This window comes from Phragmites australis, chromosome 15 (assembly GCF_958298935.1).
Source record: "Phragmites australis chromosome 15, lpPhrAust1.1, whole genome shotgun sequence".
Classification (NCBI taxonomy): Eukaryota; Viridiplantae; Streptophyta; class Magnoliopsida; order Poales; family Poaceae; genus Phragmites; species Phragmites australis.
Genome location: NC_084935.1, coordinates 25752974 through 25766150, shown reverse-complemented (window position 1 = coordinate 25766150; position 13177 = coordinate 25752974).

Below are 13177 nucleotides of genomic sequence, written 5' to 3'. Positions count from 1 at the left end.
CCTCATATAAGTTTCAAGAAGGTTTGATAGTGATCGTACCATGCTCCCCTGGGTCCAGCTCGTCAAATCAAATAACTTTTTATGAAAGCGGCGTTGTCAAATGACTTCGAGATAGCAAATTCCTATTTATGTGGTTAGTTAAGGGTGGCACCAATTTGAATCAAGGAGCGGCCACCAAGAGAATGAGAGACACCGGAAGAAAGATCCAACCACCAGCCTATTTTTCACCATAGTTCATCCTTCCACACCCATTAGATCCATTGCACTAGGCCTCCACCGTAATCTCTTGATGTAAACATTCATCGCATCAAGGAAGCTACTCATCTTTGCTTTCAATTGTGTTCTTCGTTTTTTTATGATGATCTTCCTTGCTTTTATTTTGAGTTGCATTTCTATTGCAATGAGTGAGTAGTTCCCTTAGGGACAGGAGGTGCTTAGGCGCCATGTAGCACAACATTAGTGCAGATTGGGAGTAGTATTAACATAGTCTTTTCATATGCAAATCCTTTTATTTGTCTTTTGCTTTTTCCAAGTTTGTGTGGCCACATGTTATTAGCATATTCATGATGAAACATCTTAAAACTATTGAGTTTCACTTGAATGACATATAGCCTTTCCTCACAAACATTCTTGGATCCCTTATAAATTTCTTCACGAGTTACCCAAATCTTATGAGCACAAGTAATGCTACAGACTCTAAACACCTCCTTTCTAATCCCATCAAAGTTGGTGTTTCTAAACTTGGCATTCCACTTGGTTTGATCTCGATTGCATGGCATGGGATAGCCCTCTACGACAACATTCCATACTCCGGGGTTAATGGCCTCTAGATGACTAGCAATTCTAATATTCCAATATGCAAATCATTGTCATCGAAGTATGGAACAATATCGACCCCGTTATGCATCTTGCTCTACGCGGTGAAGCCTAGTTTATGAGCATGAGGCACTGGTACCAATTGAAGGATCAAGATACCCAAGAAGGGTTGTGTGAATTGGATTCTAAAACCTTTTTCAAGTATAGAAACTATTGCAAAGAAAATTAAGCAACCTTAACCTAAATGTTCGCTAGTTTCTAGGTGAACTATCTTGTGCTCAAAGAAACACAACCTAGTTCCATCCCTAGTGTAGGACTGAGAATGACGACTAGAGGAGGGGGGATGAATAGACGCCTCAACAAATTTCTTCCGAAACAGATGGTCTTTTCGTATTTTATCACCAAACACACCTAAAAAAAAGAGCGGAAGCAACATAAAGGAGAGAAACAAGTCACAATGAAAATCTCCAAGGAAAGTATGGCTCTCATGGATGGAATTGAACACTAGGTTTCATTGAAAACCAATACATGTGTCATCGCACACAAATGCTTGAAATGAGAAAGAAACACTTCAATCCAAGGAGATAGTCACCGGGTGAAGAAAATCTTCAAGTTGATGATTTAGAGGCATGGGAATTTAAGACCAATTATGAATGTGAATTTTATGCCTCTAGCAACAAGAAGAACAACTTCAATATGGTGGAAAATTTCAGCTTTCAGACAAAAACAGAAATTGCAACCAAAACCGAGAAACTTGGAACCAAGCAAGGGAGCCAATAGAGGAAAAGTAGAAGGAGATAAATACAAGTACAAGAGGAAATATAAACTTCATTTCTTGCAGAGTAATGCCCTATTTTTGATGGATTATAAAATATTTTTGCATACAAAAACTCTCACCTAATACATAGGCTAAACACTCCTCTCTCCATCTCCAAAAATCCTAGCACACAACTCTCAAATAGATGGCTCAAAGGGCTCAACTAGCACTCCCTTTCTATTTATAGTCTAGGTTCCTTAACCCCTAAGTTTCCTAAATTATTCTCAATATATTCCTCTCTTCCAATACACTTCTACATACCACTGAGGGTAATTTTGTCCATCTTTTTCCTCATCAATCGGACGGCCGTGATGCCTTTATGACTTAGCTTCGTCTTGACGCAAGCTTCGTGATGATGCTACGTGCACTTCTCTTTCCCACGGTTTTGAGGCCAAATTGAGCAACCACCTTGCACGCTTCTTAAAGTGCGACTCATCGCCACTTTCTTACACCTTAAGCAAGCGATTCAATATCGATACGTGTACTCCATCTTGCGATCTCGACCATCGGTAAGTCTCTCCCGCTCCTGATCCCTCGGGCCGCCTTGTCACTTGCACCGGTATCCCTTTTGCTTGAACTTATCAACACGCCGTCTTCATTCATCTTCTCACGCTTTGCTTGATCTCCACGTGTACATCTAGGATCACCCTTGACTCCACTTGGCCTCCTTGATCGTTCGACACCAAGCACCCTACTTAGCCCCGATCATCCCACCGTCGACCGCCAAGTTGCATCCATCACCGACATATCATAAGACAAGGAAGCACGTATCTCCAACTCCATTATAGATTAGTCAAAATCAAAATCCTTAGTTGAAAGCATATCACAGAAAAATTGTGAACACCAAATTGTCAGGCATGTATTGCCCTCTGATCACCGGATCATCTGCTATGTGCAATAGGTACTACACTGACACACTCCTGGAAAACCCTCTGGTGTGCGCATCTTCAATCGCTGGACCATCCAACATGTACATCCTCACCAGACAAGCTTTGTATCCTCTATGAAAAATTAGTTCAGCGTGCACATCCTCCATCGCCGGACCATCCGGCATATAAAATCACATCAGACACGCTTTGCAACCTCTTTGAAAAAATTAGTATGACATGCTGTGCTGCCCATCGCCGGACCATCTGGTGTTTCAATAAATTTTCTCTACTGAGTCAAAACCCTCCAGTGTGAAATCTTCCAGAGCGTCAGACTATCTAGCGTGTTTATTTTACTGGACGCTAGATCATCCGGTGAGGATAATTTTTCTGGACTTAGAGACAAAAATACCAACTCTATTTTCTTTGCACATTTAGTTAGTCATGACCATAATTGCAATACATAGACATGCTCATGCAATCCCAAAAATCATCAAACCAAATCAACAATATTGTCAATCACTCATCACATATAAACTAAGACACATTTCAACTTTGTTTCTTAATCTCCTCCTGGACGAGTGCATTGACAATTCTCCAATCACAACGGTTTTTGGTTTGAAGAAATTCAACAGGAGAAACTCATCCAAGTGACCAAAAACTAAAGAGCAACAAGGATCACTTAGCATAAAAAAGATTGTAAAAGCCCAAAGAGGTGCAAAGGCAAGAAAAAAAAACTACAAAAGCTCAATAAAGGCTCAAATGCACAAGAACAAATGCTCCCCCTTGATGCATGCACAAATTTTCTTTTCATTATGCAAAATTGTTCTTTGTGGCTTGGTGCATATTTTCTCCTCAAAAACTTAGTGTATATTTTCTCTCCCTTTGGCAATACAAACATCAAGGACAAAAACATCATGCAATGCATGAACATGCAATCCTAATGAGCTTTCACAAGTATACCATAAATCATTTGCAAAAGCTAGAAATGTCAAAGGACTATGGAGAGTAGAATATGGAGCTCACACTTGCACAAAGGTTAAAAAAGATACATTGTCACAATAGCATGAGCTTTACAAGCTAAACCTGAAGAATTGTTGCGTATTTAAGTTCACATAGCTGAATCATGATAAAAGTAACCACCACATAAGCATCCACTCGTGCCGAGGTAATACAAGCATTAAGAACTAGCAAACTGCAATATCTAACTAGGCAAACAAGTATTCATCACAGTGGGCTTTGCAAACGCTCATATATGAAATCAAGACTTAGTTAGATCAAGTGATTAAAAATAGAACATTTAGGCACATTTCTTTGTAATTCATTTTATCTTCAAGTTGTCTCTTATCCAAGCGAAGTGTCATACGACTGGGTACGACAAACACCTTAAGGCTTCAAGACAACCGTATTTGATCACATCTTAGCATAAGAAACTTAATTGCTCAAGATTATTAAATTGGTACAAATTATCTAGATTTCACGAGATCAAGTCAAGTAGTATCTTTGCGACACAAGGAACACATGTTCCCCTATAGTTCTATCATTAGCTAAACATTTAACAAAGATAGAAAATATATTGCAATGTTCCTCAGTCCACTGTTTTGATCCAAGAAGTTTAGAGAAAGATTTTCATAAAATTAGCCTTAACACAAGTATTAACTAAGCCAAAGTAATTACAAACATGGTGATCAAGAATGTAGCATTTTATAGTCTAATTGATTTATAAAATTGCCAAATGTCATCTTTAGAAAAGCTAGCTTGCTTGAAATGTTTTATGTCAAAGCATCAAGATGAGCCTAAGATTAAAAGATTTCTCCACATAACTATTCAATTTAGTCTAAATTCAAGGCTAGTAATTGAAAATTCTAAATACATACAAATCAAAGCTCAACTACCATGCTTATCTTACAGGATGTTATGTAATGCAAATGCAACAAAAGTAAGATAGATTATATACAACTGCAACTCCTCCTCACACAATGCCATAAGAATAACATACTCCTAGCTCTCCCCACAGAAAATCAAACCTTGTTGCATCTAGAGGCTTGGTAAAGATATCGGTAAGCTGATGTTGGGTATCTATGTATCTCAAGTCAATGTCCCCTTCTCATTGTGGTCTTGCAAGAAGTGGAATCTCACATCTATATATTTAGTTTTGGAGTATTGAACTAGGTTATTGGCTAAGCTTATGGCACTGGTGTTATCACACAAAAGTGGCACACTCTTGAAGTCTAACCCAAAATCTCTCAAAGTAGCAACCATCCATAAAATCTGAGAACAACAGCTAGCGACAGCAACATATTCAGCTTCAACAGTAGATTGTGCAATACTAGACTGCTTGTGAGACGACCAACAAACAAAAGAGGCACTCAAGAAATAACAAGTACCGAAGGTACTCTTCTTGTCAATTCTACAACCAGTAAAGTTGGCATCCGAAAAATCTCAAAGGGAAGGCAAAGAAGATGCAAAAAACCAAAGACTGTACTCAAGGGTGTGTTTGAGATACCTCAAGATGTGCTTCACTGCTTGGCAGTGAGAGATCCTTGGTGATGCTTGGAAGCGAGCACACAAGCAAACGACAAAGTAGATGTCGGGTCTTATCATCGTCAGATACAGGAGGGAGCCAATCATGCTCTTTTACTCCCGCTGGTCTACCGTCTCACCATCTTCATCCGGATCAAGTATGGTCGAGGTAGCCATCAGTGTCACCAAGGGCTTCACATCGCTCATGTCAAACTTCTTCAGCAGATCCTTGGTGTACTTCGTATGGTGGACGAATGTACCTTGCTTGTATCGACATCTCAAATTCCTTGCTCATAGTTTTCTATAAACTTGGCCACAAGTGCATGAGAAAAGCCACAAAAAATAATATCATCTATGTATACCTGAACAAGTAGAAAATCATTACCATACCTAACGGTGAATAATGTTTTATCGACCGACCCCATCACATACCCATGCTCTAACAAGAAGGACTTAAGCCGGTCATACCAAGTCATAGGCGCTTGCTTAAGCCCATACAAAGCATTATGAAGCTTGTATACTCGGTGTGGGTATTTAAGGTGCTCAAAACCAAGGGTTGCTAGACATAGACCTCTTCCTCTATGAACATATTTAGAAAAGCACTATTGACATCCATTTGGTACAACTTTAAACCCTGGAAAGCCGTAAATACAAGGAGGATCCTAATGGCTTCTATTCTAGCTACATGTGCAAAGGTCGCTCTAAAGTCTGTCCTATCTATTTGAGTGAAACTCTGGGCCACAAGTTTAGCTTTGTTCCTAACTACAGATCCATCCTCCCTCTGTTTGTTCTTAAAGAGCCATTTTGTGCCTATGATATGAATATTTGGGGGTGGTTCTATAAGGACCCAAATATAGTTTCTCTTAAAATTTTCTAGTTCTTCATGCGTGGCATTGACCCAATTTGAATCAGAAATAGCGTGTCTAACATTATGGAGCTTAAAAGAAGCAACAAATGCAGAATCAGTGAAATGAGCACGTTGAGCTAATTTGGACCTCGTTACACTTTCGCCAATATTGCCAATCATCAACTGTGGGGATGTCTCAGCTGAATGTATTGAGGAGCCTCACGTTATGAGATGATCTTCCCCTCAAATACTGCTGGTTCTGGCCCGAAAGCAGCTGAAGTGGAAGTAAAGGTTGCAAGACCTTGTACCGGTATAGACGAAGCAGGATCCATCTCTGAAGCAGGTGTGATAGCAGAAAGTAGTGGATCATCCTCATCATCATCGAGAGCTGGAAGGTCGTTATCTACAAAGATGCATTCACTCATCTTTTGATCACCTATACACTCAAGAGCAGGGCTAGTACAAGGGGTTGATTCATCAAAGGTCACATCATAGGACTTAATGATGGTGTTAGTGTCAAGATTATAAACCCTGTAAAAATAACCATGAAGAGAACAACCCAAAAAATCCCATCGGAAGAGCGTGACTTGAATTTGTCAAGGTTACCATCCTTTAGGATGAAGCAATGCCATCCAAAAACTCTTAAATAAGAAACCTTCAGTTTCCTCCCAAAACACAGCTCATAAGAAGTCACATTCAAAATCAAGCGCAAGAAAATCCGATTGGAGATATAGCAAGATGTGCTAATAGCATCTACCTAAAACTTCCTAGGAGTCCTATACTCATCAAACATCGTCTTAGCCATCTCAACCAAAGTTCAATTCTTTCTTTCAATCATGCCATTCTGCTAAGGAATGCATGGGGTAGAAAATTAGTGCTCAATGCCATGTTCAAGACAGAAAGCATGAAAGAGATAGTTCTTGAACTTTGTGCCATTATTACTGTGAATTACTTTCAATGTACCAGGAAGTTCCTTGAACAATCTCAAAGCTAAGCTCTGAAAGTGTGAGAACATTTCATTCTTCCTCACAAGAAAGAAAACCCAAGAGTAGCGAGAGTAGTCATCAACAATATCAAATGCATACCACTTTCCACCTGCCAAACGAACTCAGGAAGAACCAATCGTGTCTATATGGAGAAGTTCTCCCGGTTGTTCAGTCATCACCAGATTAACTATTGGGTGAGAGGAAGCAACTATCTTTCCATACTGATGAGGAGCGCAGCAAGGTTTTTCTCAAATTTGAGCTTGGACAATCCTCAGATCAAGCCTAGGGAACTCAACCGTGAGAGAAAATTAGAACTCATGTGCCCTAGCCTCCTATGCTACATCCAAAGCTTAGAAGAATGTTGAGCAATTAAACATCGAGAAGAACCATAAAACTCAGAAAATCGGCTCCAAAGACTCTCCCAACTCAAGAAATCCAACAAACCAAAGCGCCTGAGGAATCAAGAACTCGAGAAGCATCGCGTTTGAAACACACTTCAAAGTCCTCATGTAACAACTGAGATACAGAAAGCAAATTGTATCCCAAATACTCCACCGAAGCCACATCTTTGAGAGTGAAACTCTCATTTACCTTTACCATATCTTTGGCCTTCACTCTTCCTTTTCTATCATCCCCGAATGTGTACTCATATCGCTTCGTCAGGGTGAGGTTGAAGAACCATGATACATCTCCAGTCATATGGCAAGAACGACTGGAATCGATGGGCCACTTGTTCTTTAAGCCTCCACCTGCCACCTACATCATGTAATAAGAGCTCGAGTACTCAGTGCTGGGTAAGTAAGAAACTTCTTGGGAATCTAGCACCGAGTCGCTCAAGGAGAGGGGTGAAAACAGGTGTATGTATATCAATCCTAGCACACTAGGGAGAACACCACGATGAGGAAAATGTGATCTGCCAAAGTTCTATGACTCAAAGCTCTTGACACATGAACTAAAATCATATGAATCATGGTAAGATCCACGCCGGACATCACCTCTAGAGGAAAATGAAGAGCGCTGGAAACTCGTGAGTAAGAGCGAGGAAAAGGCTCATGTACACCAAAAGAGGGGTGGTACATATCCCGAGTACTCCACTCTCACTCACGTCGCTCATCTCTCTTACGCGAAAGCAAAACCCAACTAGATGACCCTCTCTCTGGCAGTATGTGCAATGGTAGCATCTCTCAGGAACTTGATTGCCGGTCACTCTAGACTTTTTCACTGGAGCTCTCATGTTAGGCTATGGAGCTTCCTTGGGTTGTGGTGTGGGTTTCTTCTCGGTGAGTTGTGGTGTGAGTTTCTTCTTGATGGGTTATGATGTAGCCTTGATCTTGGACTTTTTAGCTTCTAAGGTAGTAGTTGTGGTGAAAACAGTATTACCAACCTCATTGTAAGCCACCCTCTCATAACCCAACCCGAGAGTCAAACCTGCCTTATCGGCACACATCTTGGTCTTGACCAAGATCAAATCTATTTTGCTCTTACTTTCTGAGCACTTCTCCACAAGAGAAAGGAGGTACTCATTCTCGTCCATGAGCTTCTGAACTTGCCCTCTTACCCAGCTGAGTTTGTCCTTAAAGACTATATAGGTGGAACAGTTCGGCTGCATATCCTTAGAACACTCAACACTCTTCAATCTAGACTCTAGCTCTTTAATGCACTTGGCTTTCACTTCAACATCCTTTGTGAGTAAAGGTAAATTTTTGCAAACGCGTAAAAGATTAGGTCTAGACTCCTCCTCAAGGAGATTCTTCTTAGTAGTCTCAAGCCGATTGGTAACTTGAGCATGTAGAGTCTAAAGCTCGACAAGTTTAGTCATGACAACTAAACAACCCTCACACTCCTCATCTTTTACCCTACACCTAAGCAAAGCAACCTTAGTCAGCACAGACTCATAACTAGGCATAAGCTCCTTCAACTCCATAATCGCTTTCTTAAGTAACCTATTTTGACTAACAAGAGCATCATTCAAGGTATCAATCTGAGCAGAAAGCTGGTCGTAGGAAGACAATACCTCAGAGGGATCAAGATTAGGGTCGTTGTTGTCCGCTATGAAGCAAAGGCCGATGAAGTCCTTGTCCTTCTTCTTGTTCTTCATGTGCTGCTCCTCCTCCTCCAGGCTCTCATACTCACAGGAAGTGTTGATGTCACTGAGAGCCACCAGAAAAGTCCATGACGCCGCCTTGGCTGCCTTCTTGGCTATCTTGCCAAGGTTCTTGAAGAAGGGCTTCTTGTTCTTCTTGTGCTTGTCATGGTCGTGGTTGCGGTCTTCCTTCTTCTTGAGTTTGGGGCAGTCTGCCTTGAAGTCAGTGGTGTCACCACGCTAAAATTAAGCACGAGAATCACCTCTCCTCTAATCTCATCGGTTGTTGTAGAAACGAGTAAACTTCTTGACGATCAAGGCAAGATCCTCATAATCAAGCACATCTATCTGCTCCTCTGTAATATAAACCAAGGAAGATAAAGCAAATCCACTAGTTGAGGGGTTAGCACAAGAAAGATCAACTCTAGCCTGACAACCACCGCTAGGTCCTGAAACCAATACCATGCTTTGAGACATGGGGTTTTCTAGACCTATTCTAGCCGTCTTGGCTATTTCTATGGATTTTATCTTACTGAAGAGTTCATCATAAGTCAATGTGTCATAACTGATGACTCCTCAATGCTAGAGATCTTTACTTCCCATATGCTATGGTCAAGAGTATAGAGAAACTTGATCACCCTCTTATGATGAGAGTAAGGCAAAACCTCAGTGGATCTTAGATTGCTAACAATCCCATCAAATCGAGCAAACATGGTATACAAAGACTCTCCAGGGCTTTGCATGGACATATGATATTCTAGATTGTACATGCTTTGGCGACAAGCCTTGATCTGGTTGGTATCCTCATGAAAGACATTAAGAGTAGACTAGATTTCTCAAGCAGTATGAAGGTACCGAACTCTATCAAACTCATTACGACTCAGACTGGTGAATAATATATTTTTAACCTTGTTGTTAGCTTCATATTGTTTAATCTAGGCCCGAGAAGTGCGAGCAATAGAAACCTCATTGTTGGAGTCTACAACCTCCCATATAGTACTTCCTTGGCTTAAGAGATAAGCCTCCATACGTATCTTCCAGTACGAAAAATCATGACGTTAAAGAAATGGATCTTCCCATGTCTCTCCATTGTCTCATACAGATCACAAAGCCGGTTATGGGCAACAGGTGATCAAACCGGCCGATACCAATTGTAGGATTGAGAATGACGACTAGAGGGGGAGGGGTGAATAGGCATCTCAACCAATTTCTTCTAAAATGGATGTCCTTTTCCTATTTTCTCACCCAACGCACATAAAAAACCAAGAACGGAAGCAACATAAAGGAGAGAAACAAGTCACAATAAAAATCTCGAAGGAAAGCATGGCTCTCATGGATGGAATTGAACACTAGGTTCCATTGAAAATCAATCCATGTGTCATCGCACATAAATTCTTGCAATTTGAGAAAGAAACACTTAAATCTAAGGAGATAGTCACCAGGTGAAGAAACTCTTCAAGTTAATGATTTAGAAGCAAGGGAATTCAAGATCAATTTTGAATGTGAATTTTATGCCTCTAGCAATAAGAAGAACAACTTCAACAAGGTGGAAAATTTCAGCTTTCAAACAAAAACGAAAATTGTAATGAAAACCAAGAAACTTACAACCAAACAAGGGAGCCAATAGAGGAAACCTAGAAGGATATAAACACAAGCACAAGAGGAAATATAAACTCCATTTCTTGGAGAGGAATGCCCTATTTTTGACATATTACAAAGTATTTTTGCATACAAAAGCTCTTACCTAATACATAGGCTAAGCACTCCTCTCTCCATCTCCTAAAACCCTAGCACACAACTCTCAAATGGATAGCTCAAAGGACTCAACCAGCCCTCCCCCTCTATTTATAGCCTAGATTTCTTAACCCCTAAGTTTTCTCGATTATTCCCAAAATGCTCATCTCTTCCAATACACTCCTACCTAGTTCACGACTAGATGATTAACTAGTAGATGTAATCGAGGTGATTAGTGATGCATCCAAAATACGCATCATATTTCATAGTGATTTCATGAATATTTCTGATAATTATTGCTCGTATAATCCTTGATTAATTGCAATTTGTACGAGATATGTTTCATTTTTTTAAACCTATAGAAAAAGGGAAGATTTTGTAAATCCATACAAATAAACGTAAAGATCTCGTGAAAAGGAAGCTAACTATACTAACCACACCTTGATATGAGTTTCAAGAAGGTTTGAAGATGTCTGGTACTATCAATGGTGATCGTACCACTCTCCCCTAGGTCCAGCTCGTCAAACCAAATAACTTTTCTGAAAGCGGGCGCGTGGCGGCATGGCCTGTCCCAGCGGGCACGGCTGGGCCGAGAGTAGCCATTGCGGGCACGGTCGGCACGCGGGGGCACATGGGTTAACGGGTTAAATAGTCCGGGAATGGCCCGTTTAACCCTATATTTTTGAATTTTATAGCCGTTTTGTGATCGTTTGAGCTCCAAAAAATTTGAATTTTTTTTTGCAAAAATCACCATTTTCACCTACAAATAGAGGACCACCCTGCCTTTCCATTCCACACCAGCAACACCATTTTCTCTCTTATTTGCTCCTCTCATTCTTGTCTCAAAGTTCTTAAGAATTAGCGATAATTTGGCAAAATTAGTTTGAATTGTTGCAAAAAATCCGAGCAATTCCAAAACCGTTATCCTGCTGACTTGCTGTCTTGAAGTTGAAGAAATCTTGATGATTTTTTTGCATCGTTATTCAGTCTTATTTTATTATTAGTTTTATTACTTGATTATTTCTAACTCTGAATATTTGCATTTTTTTTAGTGGCATTCGACATTGATCATGGATGCCGGTGATCATGACACATCCATCGATCATGATTTTTTTCTCCAAGGACTCACAGGGGACTACGGCCCCTTTGGTACCAGTGCTGTAGGTGATGAAAAAAGACCCGACGGTTAACCTCCGGTTGGTTCACATGCAGGTGATGCAGCAGCACCTCCATCGTCAGGCTCTACAAGTGCGCACACATTAACAAGCACCGGCTCTACAAGATCAAGAGCAGATACTTCCGAAGTTTGGCAAGACTTTGAAAGGTTCTACAAAGAGGAAGATGGGGTAAGTGTCAGGTATGCTAGGTGTTATATTTGTAAACATGAATTATCTGCAAAGCCCTCGGGTGGAGCGTGGCACTTGAAGAGGCACGCCACGAGCAGCCATGAAGCAGATGGTGTTGCAGTACAACCCCGACGGCTCTGTTCGTCATTGGGAGTACGACTCCACCAATGCTCAAAAAGAGCTATGTCGCTTCATTGCAAGAGCGGATCTACCACTCAATATCAATGAGTCTGCTGCATTTGAAGGTTACATTAAGCAAGCTCATAATCCCAGGTTCACGCATGTTTCTAGACAGATAACTAGTATGGATATGGTAAAATACTACAATACATGTCGTAGAAAGCTTAAAGAAATGTTGCAAACATGTACATTTTCAGTTGCTTTGACCTCAGACATATGGGTAGGTAGGGCTAGAGAAGATTATCTTAGTGTGGTTGCTCATTTTATTAATAATGATTGGGAATTAGAAAAGAGAATAATAGGTTTTCGGTTGATTGACAATGCGCATACCGTGAAAATATTGCTGAAAGAATATCTCAAGTAGTTGCAGACTTTGGTTTCACAAATAAAATATTTTCTATCACTTTAGATAATGCTGGTGCAAATTCTAGAGCAATGGATATTCTTACTCCATTGTTTAGTACCTATGCTGAATCTTTCTTGTTACATCAATGTTGTGCTTATCATATTATCAATCTTATAGTAAAATCCGGTTTGAAGAGGTTGTCACAATACCTAGATGATTTTCATACTACAATATCTTTTGTGAAGTACTCTAACCAACGAATTACAGCATATAAACAATATTGTGTTGCAATGAGTGTGCATCTATGTAAGTTTGCTGTGGATATGCCGGTAAGATGGAACTCTACTTTCTTGATGCTCAAAAATATTATACCATATAAGAGCACATTTGGTGTGTTTATTCATACACATTATCATTAGCATGGGGTCAAACTTTACTTACGGAAGTGTATTGGTATGTTGCCGAAAGGATACTGGAGTTTCTTGAATTCTTTTATGATTCAACTGTGAGTTTATCAGGAGTTTATTATCCAACATTTTGTTTATTAGTGCATAATATTGTTGAAATTGCTACTCATTTAAACAACTATGAAAATGACAATCTTCTAAGAGATTGTGTAGTTCCTATGAAATC